General features: G+C 33.4%; 1 protein-coding gene across 1 annotated transcript in view; it reads left to right on the top strand.

Annotated features, from left to right (window-relative positions):
• Positions 1-19091, top strand: part of PKIA (cAMP-dependent protein kinase inhibitor alpha) — an 85077-nt gene that overhangs the window by 7823 nt on the left and 58163 nt on the right. The window lies entirely within an intron of this gene.

Below are 19091 nucleotides of genomic sequence, written 5' to 3'. Positions count from 1 at the left end.
TGCTTTCCTGCAGTGAGTCAAGCCGAGATAAAATGGAGCTGATGTTCTTAACTATTTGTTACATGCCCAGATTTATTAGAATTACGTAATGATCAATAAAAAAGAGTTTTACGATAACTAAAAATATTGATAAAAGTTGGCTAATGTACAACTGGTAATACTATAGAAGAGAAATCTAAATTATAGTTTTTTCATCTTCTTCATATTAGAGAATAACTCAGGATTTCAAAGCAAAGCATGAAAAAGTAGCATTTGATATATTTTATCAATGCACTGAATCAATGTAAATTGTTATTATTTCATAAGTAAAATATAAACAGCATAAAAATATCTGTATCTCAAGTGGCCACTATGGTACATGGCTTTACTATGGGAGTTGACAAAATATTAATTGCACAACAAAATGAACTATTTATTTTTGAACACTACCCTTCAATACAAAATGATTGGTTTTCTACACTAGCTTACTGTGATTTCTTTTACAGATGTGGTAGGAGTGAATTACAGATAAAGCTACCCTCTCCCCTGGTTCTTTTCAAACCATAATCTCTTCCATCTGGGGTATTATAAAGTGGAAATTAGAAGTGAATCATATGTTAGTCTGGAATTTATCTAGTAAGTAGTTCAAGACCCTTAACCATACACTGTCTATTTACCCAGGGCAGTAAACATGACGTGCCCCTTTTCTTCAACTACAGCAGATGGGGACTTTTAGAAAACTCAGAACGCAAGATAGAGAATATAATGATAGAGTATTAGTCAGCACTTCTTTTGCCTTCATCTCTTTTTCAATCTCATTGATTGTAAAGAACACAATGATAAAGAAAGTACACTTACTGTCAATTGAAAATTTTGTCAACCTGCATACACGTGTGAGATAGTGGGCCTGTCTGTCACATCTTCACGAGATGTGTTGGAGTGACTATTTCACCACAAAATTCAAATCTGACACTAAAATTATCTGATGCTAAACAGTCTATTAAATAAGAGAATGAATGTTGGCATCTCACTCATCTGTTTAGAAAAAAATAATCACTAACATGTTTAGGCAAAATACGTAAATGTTTACATTTCTTCTAATAAACAAAATGGAAAATGAAATAAAATGGCATTACAGAGATATGAAAGTAAAGTAATCAGTAATCAGCTTAATCTCAAAATCTCTGACGGTAAAGTTGTAACAGTTTTATTCTTAGAGCTCTCAGGCAGCTTTTGATCCTTTTCAAGTTCAATCAAATCTCTAACCATTATCTTTAATTATATTCTGATCACTGAGCTTTCTTCTCCCCTTTGCTATTTATTTTTAATTTATTTATTGGGGGGATTTTGGCTACCACTTATGTCCAGATCATGTCTTTCAGGAAATAAATTTGGTCTTTGAATTTTACCTTAACCATTTACTAGCTGTGTGATTTATACATTACTCAACCTCTGTGAGTTGTTTCCTGATATTTAAAACAGGAAAATCACAGAGCTGTGGTTAAGATGGAGGAAGATAACATAAAGGAGAACCTAGTGAAGTGTCTGAAATATATATGGTAAAGGTTAATGTTTTCCATTTATCATTTTTATTTTCACTGACAACTTACACAGCCAGACTTCATTACCACATCTTTTCCCAAATGTTCATGAATTATTTTTTCTACCCTCCCACATGTAAGTTAAACTAAGCCTTGAGATAACCCTTTATCTCACTGGAAAATGTCTTAATGAAGATATTGCTAGTGTCAGGAGAGATTGGGGCCACCATAATGCAAGGTTGTTAGGCTCTGATCAGCAGTGGCCATGGGAATTAGACCTAGCTTCTATTTTTAATTCTTAAAGCAGTTGATTGGATCACCTGGTAAAAGTCAATTGGCTAGTAATTGTCCATCTTACTAATTGTCTAATCACTTGTTTCACTGACTCATTATCAGAAATTATATTAAGGGCATTAAATAAGGGTGTTTATTTCAGAAGCAAAGTGCTATATAAAATAGAAACATCAAAAGCCTTTGAAGATTCTGCTGTTTGGCTAACTCAAATAGTTGTTATTGTTGTTGTTGTTTTTAATGTGTAACTATTGGAGAAGTTTCATATTAAGTTGTCCAAAAAGGAAAATTAAACTAACTCCATTGTACGTCATATAGTGATGACTCTTGTTGGTCTGTTATACATTTCTATTTTATTGACGCCCAAAGAATGTACAGAGACAGTGCAAGTTTTATTTTTCAGGGGCTTATTACCAGGTGCTACCAATTAGATTTGATGAACAGCAAGAAGGTAAACTAAAATTAAAAAAAAAAAAAGAGCCTCACTTAATGTGAAACCTTTACTAGCAGAAACATCAGCTTATAAAGGCTGCATTGTTAATGCACATAATTGCGTTATGATGTATACTAATGTATACTAATACTAATGTATGATGACAATTTTTGTTGGGCTGGAAAAGCACACAATTTTACGTTTTATTTTTCTTATATGGCTTTCTATTATTGATATGGGCTATTTGGGTTTTAAAAAACAAGTATAAAAACTGTCTAGGACCTTATATTTAATATGTAAATCACAGTTATTCCCAGGGGAGAATTTTGTGGTGAGCAAGAACTCCAGCCAAATTTGCAATAATTTATTGCATTTAATAGAGTCTCTTCATGTGTTCCTGAGAATAATCTCACTCTTTCAAGTAAAAAATATAAATCATTAGTATAAGTTTGTCTAAAATTTCCAAGCCAACGTTGTTAATTCCTATTTAAATACTGAACTGATTGGTTCTTTACCAAAGGCTTGAGGGGCAAATTTGGAGCCTAGTCTGATTTTAAGATGAGATGTTGCAAACAATAAAAATACCTGTTTAAAATATATATGTACATACAAGTATACACATATTTTACACATATATTTTATATATATTATAAACTATAACTAATTATGTATATGTATGTATGTATATGTATATATGTATGTATTCATTAATATTTTCTTCCTATGTCAAATATTTGATTCCTTGAAAGCTGGATTTCATTTAAAATAAAGAGACAAGTGCTTGGGAAAGCATGTGAAAAATCTTTGTTTCCAGAGACAAGTTTAGCAAGGAAAACTTATTTTTTCATTGGCAGTTTATTTTTCAAAGTTATTAAAATATGTTTAAGATTTTAAAGTGATTTAATAAATAAGTATTAATATGAATTTACCTATTTCAGATTGCTATATATGTCATATTAAAATATATATTTATCTATTTAAGCTTTTCTAAGCTAGATCTTACCAGGTTATAACTACTGTCCAATTATGTGAGAACAATAGCATAGCTGCCTTTCTGCTTGGAAAATGCACCTGTTTCATTTTATTATTTTTTCGAATCCATAATTTATTTGGCCTTCCATCAGCTTTTCTGTTTTGAGGAATACATTGTCCATGCATAAGAAATTATTTTGTACATCTGTGTTTCATGCCATGATTTTTTAGTGTCTCACAAAGTTCTAACTTGGAAGATTCTCATTTAAATCAAGTTTTTCAGAATATAGAGTTGTTATTTGTGAATTTTCAGATCTGTTTGTTTTTAGTTTTTTCTCCCTTTTTATTTTGGAGAATGAGTAGAGAAAGGGAGGAAGAAAACTGTACCATGGGACATTTCAGTTCTTTTTCTACATTTACAGCTAATCACATGCCTTCTCTTAGTAAAGTTAGAATGCTAAGAACTGCAGTTAAATAGCTTCAAGGTAGGACACAGACCAAAGATACTAAAATTTGTTCAAGTACAGTAAGAGAACCAAGCTTGGTCTGACATTTAATTTAGTCTTCCTCACTACCCTAAACCAAGTAGTATACTATTAACTAGATTTTTAAAACATGACCATTTATTGATTAATGGTGCCTATTTTTGGTTCTGCTTCATTTTAACTTTGTTTCATAACACTATTATACAGAGGATTATTATAACAAATTCCATGAGCTGGATCATTGTGTTTTTCTTCTGCTTTATAGCTGATTAGCTCTATAGTTCAAAAATGCTTAAAGGCCAGACCTGTCAATTAGAAAATATAAGCACAATAGAAATGATGTTTCTAAAATTAACTCTGGAATACATCTCTCTTAATGTTAAATACATATAATCTGGGACTGGGTGCAGTGGCTCATATCAGTAATCTCGGTGACTTGGGAGGCTGAGGGAGGAGGGTCACTTAAGGCCACAAGTTCAAGACCAGCCTGGCCAACACAATGAGACCCTGTCTATATTTAAAAAAAAAAAGAAAAAGAAAAAAAAAAAAGATGTTATAAGTCCAGGCATAGTGGCTCATACCTGTAATCTCAGTACTTCGGGCGGCCAAGGTGGGTGGGGGAATCGCTTGAGGCCAAGGGTTACAGACCAGCTTGTACAATGTAACAAGACCTCCTCTGTACAAAAAGCAGAAATTCCTTCTAAATCATTTCTAGAACACAAATATTTATGACATTTCTATAGTTTTTAAATTAATTTAAATATTATATACTTATATTTCATAGGAATTTTGTATTCATTTTAATTCTAGTTTAGAAATTTTAAACTAGAATTAAACTATATTTACCAGTGCAAATATACTAATGTTGAAATTGCTAAAACTTTAGGGTCAAAATTAATTTGAAGATTATTGGAGTTACTGTTTTGGTTTCTAGTAACTGGTGCCTCTAATAAATGCATCAGAAAGACAAAAATATCCATGGTTTAGAGTGTCTGCCCTATTAATAACATACTAAGATACAGCTATGGATATGGATATTAACAAAATGATTTATTTTAGATCATTCATTGCCTATAAAATGATTTTCCAACTGACAGGCAGCCTTTGACAATAAAATATACCTGCTACTTCCTTTTTTGCAAATTCATTGTACCACATCAGCATTATGTCAATAGTGTGATTGATAGATGACTAGTAATGCTCAATCATTCTCTGTAATTCACATCTTACCAATTATTAACAAATTATGGAGTGGGCAACAATTCTATAGTTTGTAATCAGATTTTCATTTAAACTCATATTATCAATATTCCTATTATGCTTTTATATCTACCACCTCACTTAAGTAAAAGGAAGTTTTCTAGGGTTTTTATGTCTATTTTCAAACCAAATGGATCAGTCTTTTTTAAACATTTTTTATTTAAATATACTAATTAAAATTTTTACATGGTTTTTAATTAAATATAAATATTGAAAGTCTATGAAATATATGAAATGATCAAACAAAAGTATGGGAATATCCTTTAAAGCACACGAATTTTGAATAATGTTTACTTATTTATGCTAAACATAATAGGTCACAGTTGTTGCCTTTACTATTAAGTGTTATAAGATTCTTAAGAGAAGAAAATAACATATTAACAATAATTTTTTTTGTAAAATGTTAAGTGCAAAGACCAGAGCATTAAACAATAAAATGATGCATACATAGAGAAAAACATTCAAAGGAAATTTAAAATATTAAAAGTCAATTAGGAATGGTTAAGAGGCAGAGAGTCAGTGAGATTACATTTTTTATATCCAAATTTATGCAATGTGTATATATTACAAAAAGAGCTGCATAAAAAGAAATTTACATATTTGGATTTTTTTTTTTTAACCATCAAAACATTGCCAAGAGTTAAAGAAAACTGTACCATGGCTAAAGTGTTCACTTTTTATGTAGATTTCTGGAAAATCTAGGCTAGCCTTGAAAATATTGAATATAGTAGAAGGTAAGTTTTCCTTCATCTTAAAATTAGTATAATAAATTATATTTTTAAAGTATCATATAATTTTCAAAGCATTTTTATAGACATCATCTTACTGGACAATACCGGCTCTCTAACATTGGTAGAGCTAAAATTGTCCTTATTTTGCAGACAGGGAAGTCAAAGTCCATGAAATTTACTAATATGCTCTCTTAAGCAGTATGTACAGTTACTAAGTGTTGGAGCAAGAATTCAAGCCTGTTTTGTGCCGTGACCAATCTAGTGCTGCCCTCTATCCTATAGGAACTGGTATGTTTAAAAGATAAGCACAAACATGGAACTAAGCTTGGTCTGCTTCTGGGTACAAACCTTACTGGATCCTGAACTAGGAAAATCTGTAAGGGTTACTTACTTTCAACAACCCGAAGATCAACATGTTAAACAGGTACTTAGATTTAATTAAGCTTCTTTTATTTTCACCATATCTTTGTGTCTATCAACAACTCCTTTTGAGTATACAATAGCTTTGTTTAAAGGGTTGCATTGCTTAAAAAATAAACATTGATATTGCTGATCACTTACCTGTGTTAAATAATATGCCAGTCTAATTTGCACTTACGTAATGCTGACATTCATGAGACTCTATCATTTATTATACACACATACACACACACACACACACACACACACACACACACACAATTTACTAGGTCTTATTTGAGTTTTGGTCCTTACAAGAACATATAATTGGCAACCTAATTGTAAGATACAGTAATATAATCTATCATTTTAAAAGATAACTGAAAATCACAGAATTCTCTCATATAACTACATCGGATAGTTTTAATGGATTCCTACTAAGCTCTGTTAAGGATAAAATTTTTTGAAAACAGGTCACTTATAAGATCTACCTTAGTTTTTTAATGCTTCTGAAATATCACCACTATAACCTGCTTTTTATAATAGTCTGACATGTACTAAGTACCCTTTTGCCACCCACAAGAAAGCAAGAAAAAGAAAGCATTTATATTTTTAATTTTAATGAAGAGTTCTTGATTTAAGAATTAGTCATTTACTGTCATTTGAATTTCAAGTACATTGAAAGTACTTGAGGTTCTTTCTGTGTGAATTTTCAGCAGAGTTTTTACATTTTTCATCATTAATTTCATCTTTCACTTGGGATCACCAAATCAAAAAGTTTATATTCTACCCTTTCTTAGCTCTCTTCATTGCAAATATTCAGAACCTTCTCAAAAATAAGGTTATGGTTTGTGACAACTGTTTATTGACAACGGATAATGCCAGAAATTAGTGATTCTGCTTTTCAGTTGAAAAAGCAAAATGAGAAACTAAAGAAATAGCATGTTTTCCCTCCATTTAGCTGATCAGCTATTCACATCAGTGATCATTAGCTTTTGAGACTATGGATACAAATGTTAATATTTTATGTATTCACATCAGTGAAAAATAATATGAGTTACTATGTTTACTCTGTGCTAAACACTGTTCTAAATTCAAATGGATTTCTCCTAACAACAACCGTAAAAGTTGGCATTATTATTACCTTTTGACAGATGGGCAAACTGAGGCACAGAATGACTGAGTAAAGTACCTGTAGTCACACAGCTAATAAAGCACACAGGATTTAAACAGGTGGTTTGTTGTGAGACTCCACATTCCACCCTTATAGTTAATATGTGAGTTTGGATCCCTACTCTTTGTTGTATGCCCATTAAATTGTTTTGTGGAAAGAAAGGAAAGGAGGACAGAGAGAGGGAGAAAGGCAGTAGAGATGGCAAACTCTTGTTAGCTGGTTGATATGGTGTGCTATAATTTATTATGTTTAATTTAAGGACTTGTAAAGATTTCAAAAGAATTAATAGTTTTAAATGTTCACTAGTGAAGTGTATGGTAATATTATCAGAAGGAGATAGCAAGTGAATTTCTGTTTAATAATAACCATAACTGAAATGCAATAGCAGCCTCATATTTGGAACAAATACAATTCAAGTAATTTTTTTAAAATTTTAAGTTCAGGCATATATGTGCAGGTTTGTTATGTAGGCACACTTGTGCTATGGGGTGTTAGTTGTATAAATTATTTCATCACCCAGGTATTAAGCCTAGTACCTATTTTTCCAAGTGGAATGTTTTTCACAGCAATAATTCTACCTTTTCTTAAAATAATTATTAGGTGATTTTTCACCCCAGTACTCTCAGCTTATTAAATTTTAATAAATATTTCTCTTTCTTAGAAATCCATAAAATTTAGTAAGGTTTTAAATTAGGCTTGAATTATGAAAACAAAACAAATATAGAGCTTTTAGCAGAAGGAAAGCACCCTCATCCCACTCCAGCCCACCCCGGCTCATTTTTATCATAACTACTTCTCTAAGAAAGAAGAAAGTTTTCAGATTGGTCAGATTTAATTGAACATTTACTAAGCCATATTTTACTATGTATTGCATAGGGTCACTGTGTATTTAAAGGTACAAAGCAGGCTGGGCTCAGCAGCTCACACTTGTAATCCCAGCACTTTGGGAGGCTAAGGCAGGCAGATCACTTGAGACCAGGAGTTCAAGACCAGCCTGGCCAACATTGTGAAATCCCTTCTCTACTAAAAATATTAAATACAAAAAATTAGCCAGGCATGGTAGGGCATGCTTGTAATCCCAGCTACTTGGGATCACTTGAACCTGAGAGGTAGAGATTGCAGTGAGCCAAGATGGCACCACTGCACTCCTGGGTGACAGAGCAACAGAGTGACTCTGTCTCAGGAAAAAAAAAAAGTACAAAGCAATGGCACCCATATTCTTATTTGTCTAGTGCCTGGCCTTGTGAGAGCAAGTAAATGTGTATCCTTGAAGCCTGAGCCTTCAAGGTCCTCTCCTCTCTTTCATTCCATGCACCACAGTGGGCTTCGTCCAGGAGAACAATGGACTCTTTTCTGCCTTTTGCCTGTTAGTCCCATGCAGATTGAGTCAAGCTTCATTTGGAGCCCAGCAAATCTTACACTCCCTCTTCTCAACATCTTACTTTACATATGTCTCAGTAAATATTCACCTGCTCTAAATATACCCTTGCCATGCCTCTGACCTTAGAATTGCCAGAAAGTAATTCCAAATCTGAGACATTTTCCATATCTTAATTAGCAGATAATTTGTACTTAGGTTAACATTGACTTGATTATTCACATGTTCTTTTGCAATTTGAATCTAATTCTGTCTTCAAGTACTTAAAATTAAAATAGGTATAGACTTTAATCCAGGTACTTTCAGACTTTTATTACATACTTATTATGTACCTTATTGCAGGCACATATTGTACTAGTGCTGGCAATAGAATGTTAAACAGAATAGTGTACAACCTATGTCCTAATTTCCAAACAAGATTGTTATGAAATGGGACTTATAATTCAAAGAGGAAAAGGAGGCTGGGCACAGTGGCTCACACCTATACTCCCAGCACTTTGGAAGACTGAGATGGAGGAGTGCCTGAGGCCAGTAGTTCGAGACCAGCCAGGGCAACACAGCAAGACCCCATCTCTACAAAAAGCAGTTTTTAAAAAATCAGCCAGGTATAGTGATGGATGCCATAGTCCTAACTACTCTGGAAACTGAGGTAGGAGTATCACTGGAGCCTCGGAGGTCCAGCCTGGGCAGCAGAGCAAAACCCCATCTCTAAACAAACAAACAATACAAAGCTAAACCAAACCAAACCAAAACAAACAAACAAAACAAGAAAAGGGTACAGAAATCGTATGTAAAAATTCAGTTTAATATGCATGTTTGGCATTTTAGAGATAGAAAACATCTAACACAGAAGCTCTACAAGATTAAAGATAGTCACTTCAGCTGAACTTTTTTTTATTTAAAACATGCAAAGTGATTGTTTATTCAAACCAAGCCAGAAAACCAGATAGTAATTATCCAGCATTATACTTTCTCACTTAGCAAAGAGAATGCTTTTACTTATGACTTGTAGTAATATTAATATCTCAAGAAACTAACCTTCAGCATTTTTGAAATTAGGTTAATCCATTGATAAAAAATTCCAAGAGTTTCCCATCAGTTTTTTTTCATGCCTCTAAAATTGGATTAAAATGTTACAGTTTTAAGTGAAAAACTAATATATTAACTACTGATTCTAGGGTTTCAAGTTCTATCAGAAGGTAAGTGAGAAATCCCCAGCTCAAGAACATAAGTCACATTTTAATTCTGAAGTTCCTTTTCTTAGTAGATTAGTAGTTGTCAGTCCACAGTGCCCAAGGACATTGTCAAGTTATTGTCAGCATTCAGTTCAGCACTAGGTTTTGAGAATTTAGAAGTTTTTTCATTACTTTTCCTCCTACTACTCATTAACAGATTGCTTCCAACTCTAAAAGTGCCTTGACCCATTCATGTGCCATACATTCAATACATACATACATTTGAGTTACTGATCATATATACTATTCCAGATAAGGTGCTGGTCACTGAGGCATCAAAGATGACTAAGGTACAGACTTGGCCCTCAAAGGATCCTAAATGTCATGAACCTCTGCTTCTTACTATTCAAGTAGTATCAATTATATGCAACCAGAAGTAACAGGAAGTTAAGTAGCATTCATATCATAATTAATTGTAGAGTGGGCCATGTAATTTCTCAAAAATCAGATTCAGTCAAGGAAAACATAGACTGATCTTTGGGATTTGCCCTTGATGAGTGTCATTACCTATTCTTGAGATGTAATAATAGAAGTCAGTGAGCAATTCATCAAATATAGCCCTATGAAAGCCAAAATGAATATTTTCTTCTTTATTGACTTCTTAGACATTGCTAAGGCCTTTAAAGTTTCCCTGCCAAGAAATCACCAGTAAACAGCAGTGATGGTAGGTGCAGGCTATTTACTGCCAGGAGTTGAAAAAATTAGTGAGCTACCTTTTGACTGCTTGTCAAGCATTTTGACATCTTAGGACAGAAAGCACTGTTTAAATATAAAGAGCAATTTATGTAGAATTGCTGTAGGTCATCCTCAGGGGGAAGTGATCTGTCAAGTGAAAGACTGGAGTATAGGAGAACTGCCATGATATAAGATTGATTTCTGCTAAAGAGACCTTAAATTTGCTGTGTTTTAATTTGTGGTTCCTTTCAATCATTTGTAAATTCCCCATAGTTAAATACACAATATAAAGAGCTATTCAAATTTACTTTCCAGCATACTTGCATTGGGGATTTTTTTCCTTTTTTCTGTTTCTCTCCCAGATCAAAAGAGGAGCAGTAGGTCTCAAGGTTTAGAGATGGGGTCCACTTGGAGTGACTGACTCAATAAATCTAAGTAAACTGAGTAAACTCAGTAAACCATAGGCCTTCCATTTTTAACAAGTTCTTAGAAAATGCTTTTGCTGCTGGTCTCTGGTTCACATTTGACCAATCACTGCTGAAACAAAACTACTGGGAGGAGGAGGAAGAAAGAACTATGAAGTACTAAGTCAGCCCCTGGAATTTCTCACCCAAACTGTTCAGTCTGTTATGAATGTAATCACTGCTACTCAGGAACATATTAAAAGTACATTCAGCCCTCGGTATCTGGAGTTCTGCATCCGTGGATTCAACCAGCAGATCGAAAATAGTCAAGAAAAAAAAGGATAATAATACAACTATTACAAGTAAAATAATAGAGTATAACAACTATTTACATGGCATTTACATTGAATTAGAGATTATAAGCAATTTAGACAGATTTAGAGTACCTGAAAGGTGTGCATCATGGATTTTGGTATCCACAATTTTTGATATGGGGGTATCCTGGAGCCAGTCACCCCATGCACGCTGCCAGGGCATGACTACAAATAGTCTTCCTCTGAATCAGTGGCTGGCTAAGGAAATCAGGAAGAACAATCCTTACCTTTCTGCTCAAGCTCAGGCTCACAGTTTAATCTTTTAACCTCCCGCCTTTCTAAGTTTCAAATAATAATGGTAACTTATTTCCCTTGTTATTAAAAAAAAACAAGACCAAGAAAACCACAAACAAAACCTTATCAAGACTGGCAAGTTATGACCTGTATATTTTTAGCTTCTTAAATTTGTCCTACTATTTAAAATTAGAAAAATATATTTTTCTATTTATAAATATATATTTAGACTGCCAAATGATACCCTTTCCTTACCCAACATTGGTTATAAAGTAAAAAAGCAATTCCAAACAAAAATAATATTGGAAAAAAAAACACTAATGATGTATTTTATGAAAGAAATACAGCTGCTTCAGAGACAATAAGAGGCTATGAAAATAAAGGAAAACCATCTGAGCTCTGGTTGGACTCTGGAAGTAGTGAGGATAAATTGCTTTGAAAGAAAAAGAAGAGGAATCTGATGCAACAGACATCCCAATTCTAGTTACTGTCTTTTTATTCATGATAGTCCATAGTCTAAAAAGATACAAATACTATTAACTAGCCTGAGGAAGAGGTGGCAACTACATCTCATTCTGAAATGGAAAAATCCAAGGAAGGTACAAGAAACAATTGCTTGAGAATTATTAATGACTCAATTATTTTTCCTTTTTTTTGAACTTTGAAAAAGCATATATAAGAATTTCTATTGACCCTGAATAGTCCATGTCTTTACCCAGAAATATTTATATATCTTGCTACTGCAGCAGGATCACAAAATAGATTGCAACTCTACTGTAGAAAGAAAATATGTTTTTATATAATCTATAATTTATCTGGGTAGCTAGAAAACATATATTCTCTCTCTCTCTCTCTCTCTCTCTCACACACACACACACACACACACACACACACACAATATATTTTAATCCTTGCATCTCAGTCAATCCCCAAATCTGAGTGGTTTTTTTTCAAATAATGCTTCTGAGTCTCCAGCTTTACCTTTCTTCCTCTAAGCAGTGTCAGGGCATGTGACACGAGAAAGTTGTTACCTAGACCTACATAGAACTCCTTGGAGACCAGTCATGAAGGGGTTGAAGTATCTATAGGTCAATTCCTTTTTCTAAACCTCTGTGCCAGTTCTTTTCTTAAAATTTCCCCAAATAACAAGGTTTAGTGTGGTTTTTTTTTTGTTTTTTTGTTTTTTTGTTTTTAGCTTCTCACTCATAACTTTCTTCCATGGCATACCCTGATAATGTTTTTTCCTAGGTGGAAAATTATTTGGATTTATCCATCTAATACTCTGAAACAGTAAAAGAGAGCTACAAACTTTTAGCAAAATTTACCTCTATGAAAGATTTTAGACTTTGAAGCTTAACTGACTACAGTTTTCCCAGTACTTGCTCTCTATTGTCTGAAGCGTAGACATTTCCTTGCCTTTAAGAGGTGGGAAGACACAAGGGACAAATCCTTAGAGATCGTCTAAAAAGCCCTTTTTAATCTACGCCGCCTCCAGTACTACCAAAGTCTTTGATTTTGTCCATATATTTGTTTCTATCTGATAATCAATATATTTTTAAGTTAGCTTATTTACTGCCCCATCCCCACCCCTGCCGGCCTCCCCCGACAACTAGAATGCAAATTCCGTGAAAGCAGGGTCTTGGCTTTTTATTATTTATTTTTTATTGCCTACAATAATTACTAGCACACAGGAGCCACTCACTAAATACTTCAAGAATGAAAGAAAATAAAAAGGTGATGTATGCTTACAGTAGGTTATCCACTGCAAATTTTGGTTGCTACCAAGCAGGGCATCTTTTTTGCTGCTGCCTCAGATGGGCCTTCTGCTGCATTCATACTTACCCATTGACATTTCTTTAGAACCATCATCACTCTTTATGTTATCTTGCTTTAAATCATGCTGTTGCCATTCCCTAGAAGGTTCACTTATGAACCTTCTTGTCTCTCACACTCCTACATTTTCTTCAAAACATAAATCAGGTGTCCTGCTCTCCAAAAGTATTTCATGATAAACTTGTTCTTTCTCTATGTCCCTATGCTGACATATAACTCCCACACCCTATGCTGGCCCTTAACCCCCCTTCATACTATTTTCTCTGAGGCAAACTCATTATGGACTTTGCTAATGGACTCAGAGAAGGCAAGGACTGTTTGCTATTTCTGGCAACAAAAGCAAAATGCCTGGTGCATGACAACTATTCATAAACATTGAATAAATGAAGAACAACTCACCTTATTTTTTTCTCATGGTAAGCTAATCTTTATTGTTTTAAACTTCTATTGTTATCCTGGGGAAATATGAGAGAAATGAGTGTTCTTGAAAGTCAAGAGCATGAACATCTATGGCAACACCAAGCTTGAAGATCAGCTTCAAGTCAAAGTTTCAAGACTAACTTGAATAATTCTCAAGGAAAAGAAACGAGGCAGTCAAGCTTATTTTGGAGAATAGTGATTCAGGTGTCCAAACTGCCACAAAGACAACCACTACCATATTAAGCTCCTAAGTAAAGTGTCAGATATATATGGTAGTAGATCCTGATAAAACTCTTCAGATACTTTTCTCCACTTTACCTCATCTGGCATCTCTTGGTGTGTGCAGAGGTGATATAGGAAATTTACAGTGTAATTAGTTTAGAAATTATTCCCCTAGGGAAGAAAGATGGTCAAGAGACAAAGATTGATCTAAAATTGATAGCCTGGGAGACGGGCAGGATTTGCAGGTGTTACAGTAGTGTATGTGGCTTAGTATTGAATGTGGAAAGATATTAATGACCCATCCTGCACAAAACCCAAAGAAAAATGACTGGGCATTGTGAAAGAGAGTGGGTGCCTTGGCAGAAAGGTATTACATCTGTTTCTTCCACATCTGTGAGTAAATTATGCATGCTATTAAAGGGAGGATTTTTTAAATAAGAGAAATCTGAGGCAAAAATGATAGACAAAAAAAGTACAGAGAAACAAGGTAAGTAATGAAAGGCTGAAGTGGTATATTGGCGGGCCTGGAAATCAGCTGTGAGTAATTTGAGTTAATTAAATGTGGCATAAAAAATGTGGAGGAAAAGGATGATGAGATCCAATTAATAGGCAACAGAATTTTCTGAACAGTAACATTTGGGCTATATCAAAGACAAAAATGGCATGTGATAAGAGATTGAGAAAATGAATATGATAATTCTTTTGTCACATGAGGTGATCTGAGGTGAGAATGAGAACCCTGTTGCAGTGTAAGGAAGAAATCATCTTTGGGAAATGGCAGTTGCATAAAACAAAAAGGGAGACTCGGGGGCATGAGCAAGTGGATAAGAACTTGTCTGATTTATTTATAAATGATCTGACTCCATTTAATTCTGTTCCTCAGATTTCTTGGGAATTAATAAGTATATTTTATCCATAGCACTTCTTGAGATGTAGACCATCTAACAACAGTATTGATTATTGAGCTTTGTTGTTTCTCTAACTCAGAGGGGTCTTTATGTTAAAGCAACAGTAAGCAATCTATAATGCACAGCAGTAAACAAACTACAACCTACAAACCAAACCCATTCTTAGCGAAGAATGCTTTTTGCATTTTTAAAAGGTAAAAAAAAAAAAAAGAAAAAAAGAAAAAATGAAGAAGAATATGTGATTATGTAGTCCGCAAAGACAAAAGTATTCATTACCTGCAGAGCTTACATTTAAAGGGATAAATTAACTAGAGAAATCTTCGAATTAAAATTATTTGTAATATATAATTACATGTAATAAACATAATTATATTACATATAATAATTCTCTAATGTAAGGATTTAATTTGAATTTAATTTGAAGATTTCTCTAATTCACAAGTACAGTTTTATATGAGAAAACAATTCTGTCTTACACATTGTATGATTTCACACCTTTGAGGATAGATTGATAGATAAAAGAGACAGGAGAAAATATTTAGCAGTTTCATGGTTCATTGGGTTCAAGAAAGAGGAGTGTGGCAAGTTCATTTTGTTTTTACAATTACAACATCAGAGAAGAAAATGAAGTAAAAAAAATGTGCATCAGAACCCTGATTGTAGAAGATGCATGGAGAGAATGAATAAGGCCATAAAAGGATATAACTTGATTCCCTAGGAGTTCTGATGCTAGGAGGAAAATGAAAAATAAAAATGTAAGTCCTGAGGGTGCCAACTCTGCCACCTGCTGCTGCCCCTGCCCCTACTAGCAAGTATCAGGGAGAGTAAGAATTCTATCTGCTAAGCTTTTGCTGACTTCTCAAATGAGACACTGTATACATAGTCCCTCAAACAGACATACCTATATATTCACATCTCTTTTGGATGGTATTTAGCTTCTTATGATTGTGTGTGTAAAGCACTTTGAGCATGCTGCTCCTAGTCAAATATGTGCAGGGCCAAACAAATTGTGGTAGATCAAAGCCAATAGAGACAGGAGAGGCTGTGACAAACTGGGTATAGATTGTGCCCTTTCTAAAAGGATTAAAATTACATTAAATTAAAATCTAAATAAATAAAGCAAGCAAGCCACAGTCTAAGTCACCAGTTACAACTCCTGCTCTCTTTTTCCTGTGAACCATTCTGCTTTTTCTGGTAGAGGGAAAGAGGGGATGGGGCAGGGACTTCTTTCAGTTGTTAGTTTTTGTTAAATATTATTTTTGTGTTCATAAAAGTCACACATGTATACTCTAAAAATGATTCCATCTACAAAAATCTGTATTACATATAATTATTACATATGAGAAAAATTCAATCTGTCTGTTCTTCTTCCCAAAGGAGGCCTGTATCAATTTATTAAAATAAAAGTAATTTTGAATAGCATTATTAACCAGATGTTTTGCTAAGCTATTTCTGCATAATTTCAAAACTAAATTGGAAAATTTTATTTATTTCAAATTGACAAATATTATGTATGTTTATATATTTATAAGGTACATTTACAAATTTTTAAAACAGTTTTACCTTCTTGAAACTATTATTTCAGTTCAGCCCAACCTCAACATCTCTGCATTTCCCCTATGAATACATATACTATCATTGTCTATTCTCCAAATTCCTCCTACTAAATAATATTCTTAGCTGCAATTTATTAAGCATTTAAATTCATATTGTTTACTATTTATCAGTGGCATTTACCTCTCCAAATTTTAGCCACATTTTACAAATAAAAGTTGCAAAGTTGGCAGGTGGCAATCTAGGATTCAGACCTAAAGGTTTCAACTGAATGTGTCAGGCTCTTAATCATAAAGCTAAACCCACCTCAAAAAAGTTAACTACTGTTTTAGAAAAATGAAAGGCAGATACTGGATCCCATATTTACAACAGCTTCAGTTGGAAATATCTGACAGAAATGTATTTCCATTGAACTCTTCTATTTCTCTCACAGTAGCATTGAATTAAGCAATAGCACATTCTTATTAAACATGATCTCTCTTTAAACTTGATTATTTCATAAATTTACATATATATAGTAATGTGAACTTTTGTTAAAGCATTACAAAACATCAGTTTAATTTTACTTCAAATAAATATATCACTTTCCTCAACATTGACTTAATGTTCATACTTTTGAACAAAATATGAACAGTGCACTACTGTTCATATTTTTCTGGATAGTACACAATTATTAAAATGGTGGCCGGTCGTGGTGGCTCATTCCTGTAATCCTAGCACTTTGGGAGGCCGAGGCCAGTGGCTCACAAGGTTAAGAGATCAAGACCATCCTGGTCAACATGGTGAAACCCTGTCTCTACTAAAAATACAAAAAATTAGCTGGGCATGGTGGCGCGTGCCTGTAATCCCAGCTACTCGGGAGTCTGAGGCAGGAGAATTGCCTGAACCCAGGAGGCGGAGGTTGTGGTGAGCTGAGATCGTGCCATTGCACTCCAGCCTGGGTAACAAGAGCGAAACTCCGTCTCAAATAAAATAAAATAAAATAAAATAAAATAAAATAAAATAAAATAAAATAAGAAGAGCCATGTCGTTCCTTGTATTTATGCCACTTTGTTTTTTCTTCTACTACCATACTGCACTGCCCTAGTTTGAACTTAATGTTAGGAAGTACTATAGCCCTCTTTCTGTTCAGGTCACTTGAATTCACCCCAGAACGAGTGTCCATTTGTAATCAACAAACTTGACTTTGTTTCTATTATTTCTTTAGCTTCAACACCTATATTCATCTATCTCATAAATTCATTTGTCATCCACCTCTCAAAATTCAAGCTTCCAAACTCCACTGCAACAATAAGAGGTCAAATGAGCTTATGCAAGGTGACCAGAAATTAAGATATTGTAAACATCAGGAATATGAAAGTCCAACCACTATATGTTCTGCAAATTAATATATTGTTAATACTAAAATTTGTAGTCCCAGCATACAAGTTTGCTTTTTTCCAGAATCTGTTATATCTTTACCATATGTTAGGCACTGATTATTTGGTTTCATTTTTCTTCCTAAATAGTAACAATTTTTAAAAATTTGTTTTCCAAACACAGAGTGACAGCTTGACAAAAAATATTATGGTATGTACCAAATACCAAGATGCCCCTCCTACCTGTACTCTCTTTTGTATTCCCAGTCATATCACCATAGTTTAGATTCTATTGTTTTTTATTTCAATTTTTACAAAATTATAATCCGTCTTCTTAATAAAGCATTCTGAAAAAATCGTTTCTTAGAAAAAAAAAGATATATTTATTAAAATGTTACCTGTGGATTTATTTGTAGTAAGGAAAAAGTGAATACAAATTAAATAGCCCATATTAGAGACCTGATTAAATATGGATTTTATCCATAATATATTATATATTCTTTATTATTAAAGACTCTCCCAAACTAATATATGGAAAATACTTTCACTATTGGAAATAGTAAAGAAAAAAGCTAAACTACATGCTTTCTATAATTGTAACCATGTAAAAATATGCTTCCTTATTAAAATAAAAAGACTTGAATGGATTATGCAAAATATATAAATGATTTCTTTTTTAATTCAACATTTAGTAATGCTATTGTTTTTCTGATTCGTCTTCGGAGAAAACATTGGGAGTACCTTTTGGAATCTTAGAAGACGACACCTAGCAAGCAAAATCAGGTTACTTTGGGTTAGAGCTGAAGAATATCAGTTGTAGGCTGAGATAGAAATACCATTGTCATGGCAACCACCAAAAATTTCATAGAAAAGGCATAGCTTGGATTTTTTTTAATGGAGATGACTAACAAGATCACATTTGAAATAGTTCTGATACAGTGTGGGATAATGTACAGTAAGTCCAATCAATAATTTTTCTGGAAAATTGGGATAAAGTGGCATAACCTTAAGATCAGAAGTTAGAATCCCTAGCTTAGCATATTTTGTATACTAATAAGCTTTTATTGACATAATATTAATACGATACCAGTCTGTCTTCCCTGAATGTAAAAATTACATCTTTAATAACATTATAATCCTATGCTGATAATAATTCTCATTATCAACGAAAGAGCTTGAGGTTTCTTGTCAAGGGAATTTAAAATATTTTTCTAATTCTTTATGAAGACTC

This window comes from Sapajus apella, unplaced genomic scaffold, assembly GCF_009761245.1.
Source record: "Sapajus apella isolate SASKATOON/1434 unplaced genomic scaffold, GSC_monkey_1.0 scaffold3, whole genome shotgun sequence".
NCBI lineage: Eukaryota > Metazoa > Chordata > Mammalia > Primates > Cebidae > Sapajus > Sapajus apella.
This window is presented reverse-complemented; position numbering and strand designations above follow the sequence as displayed.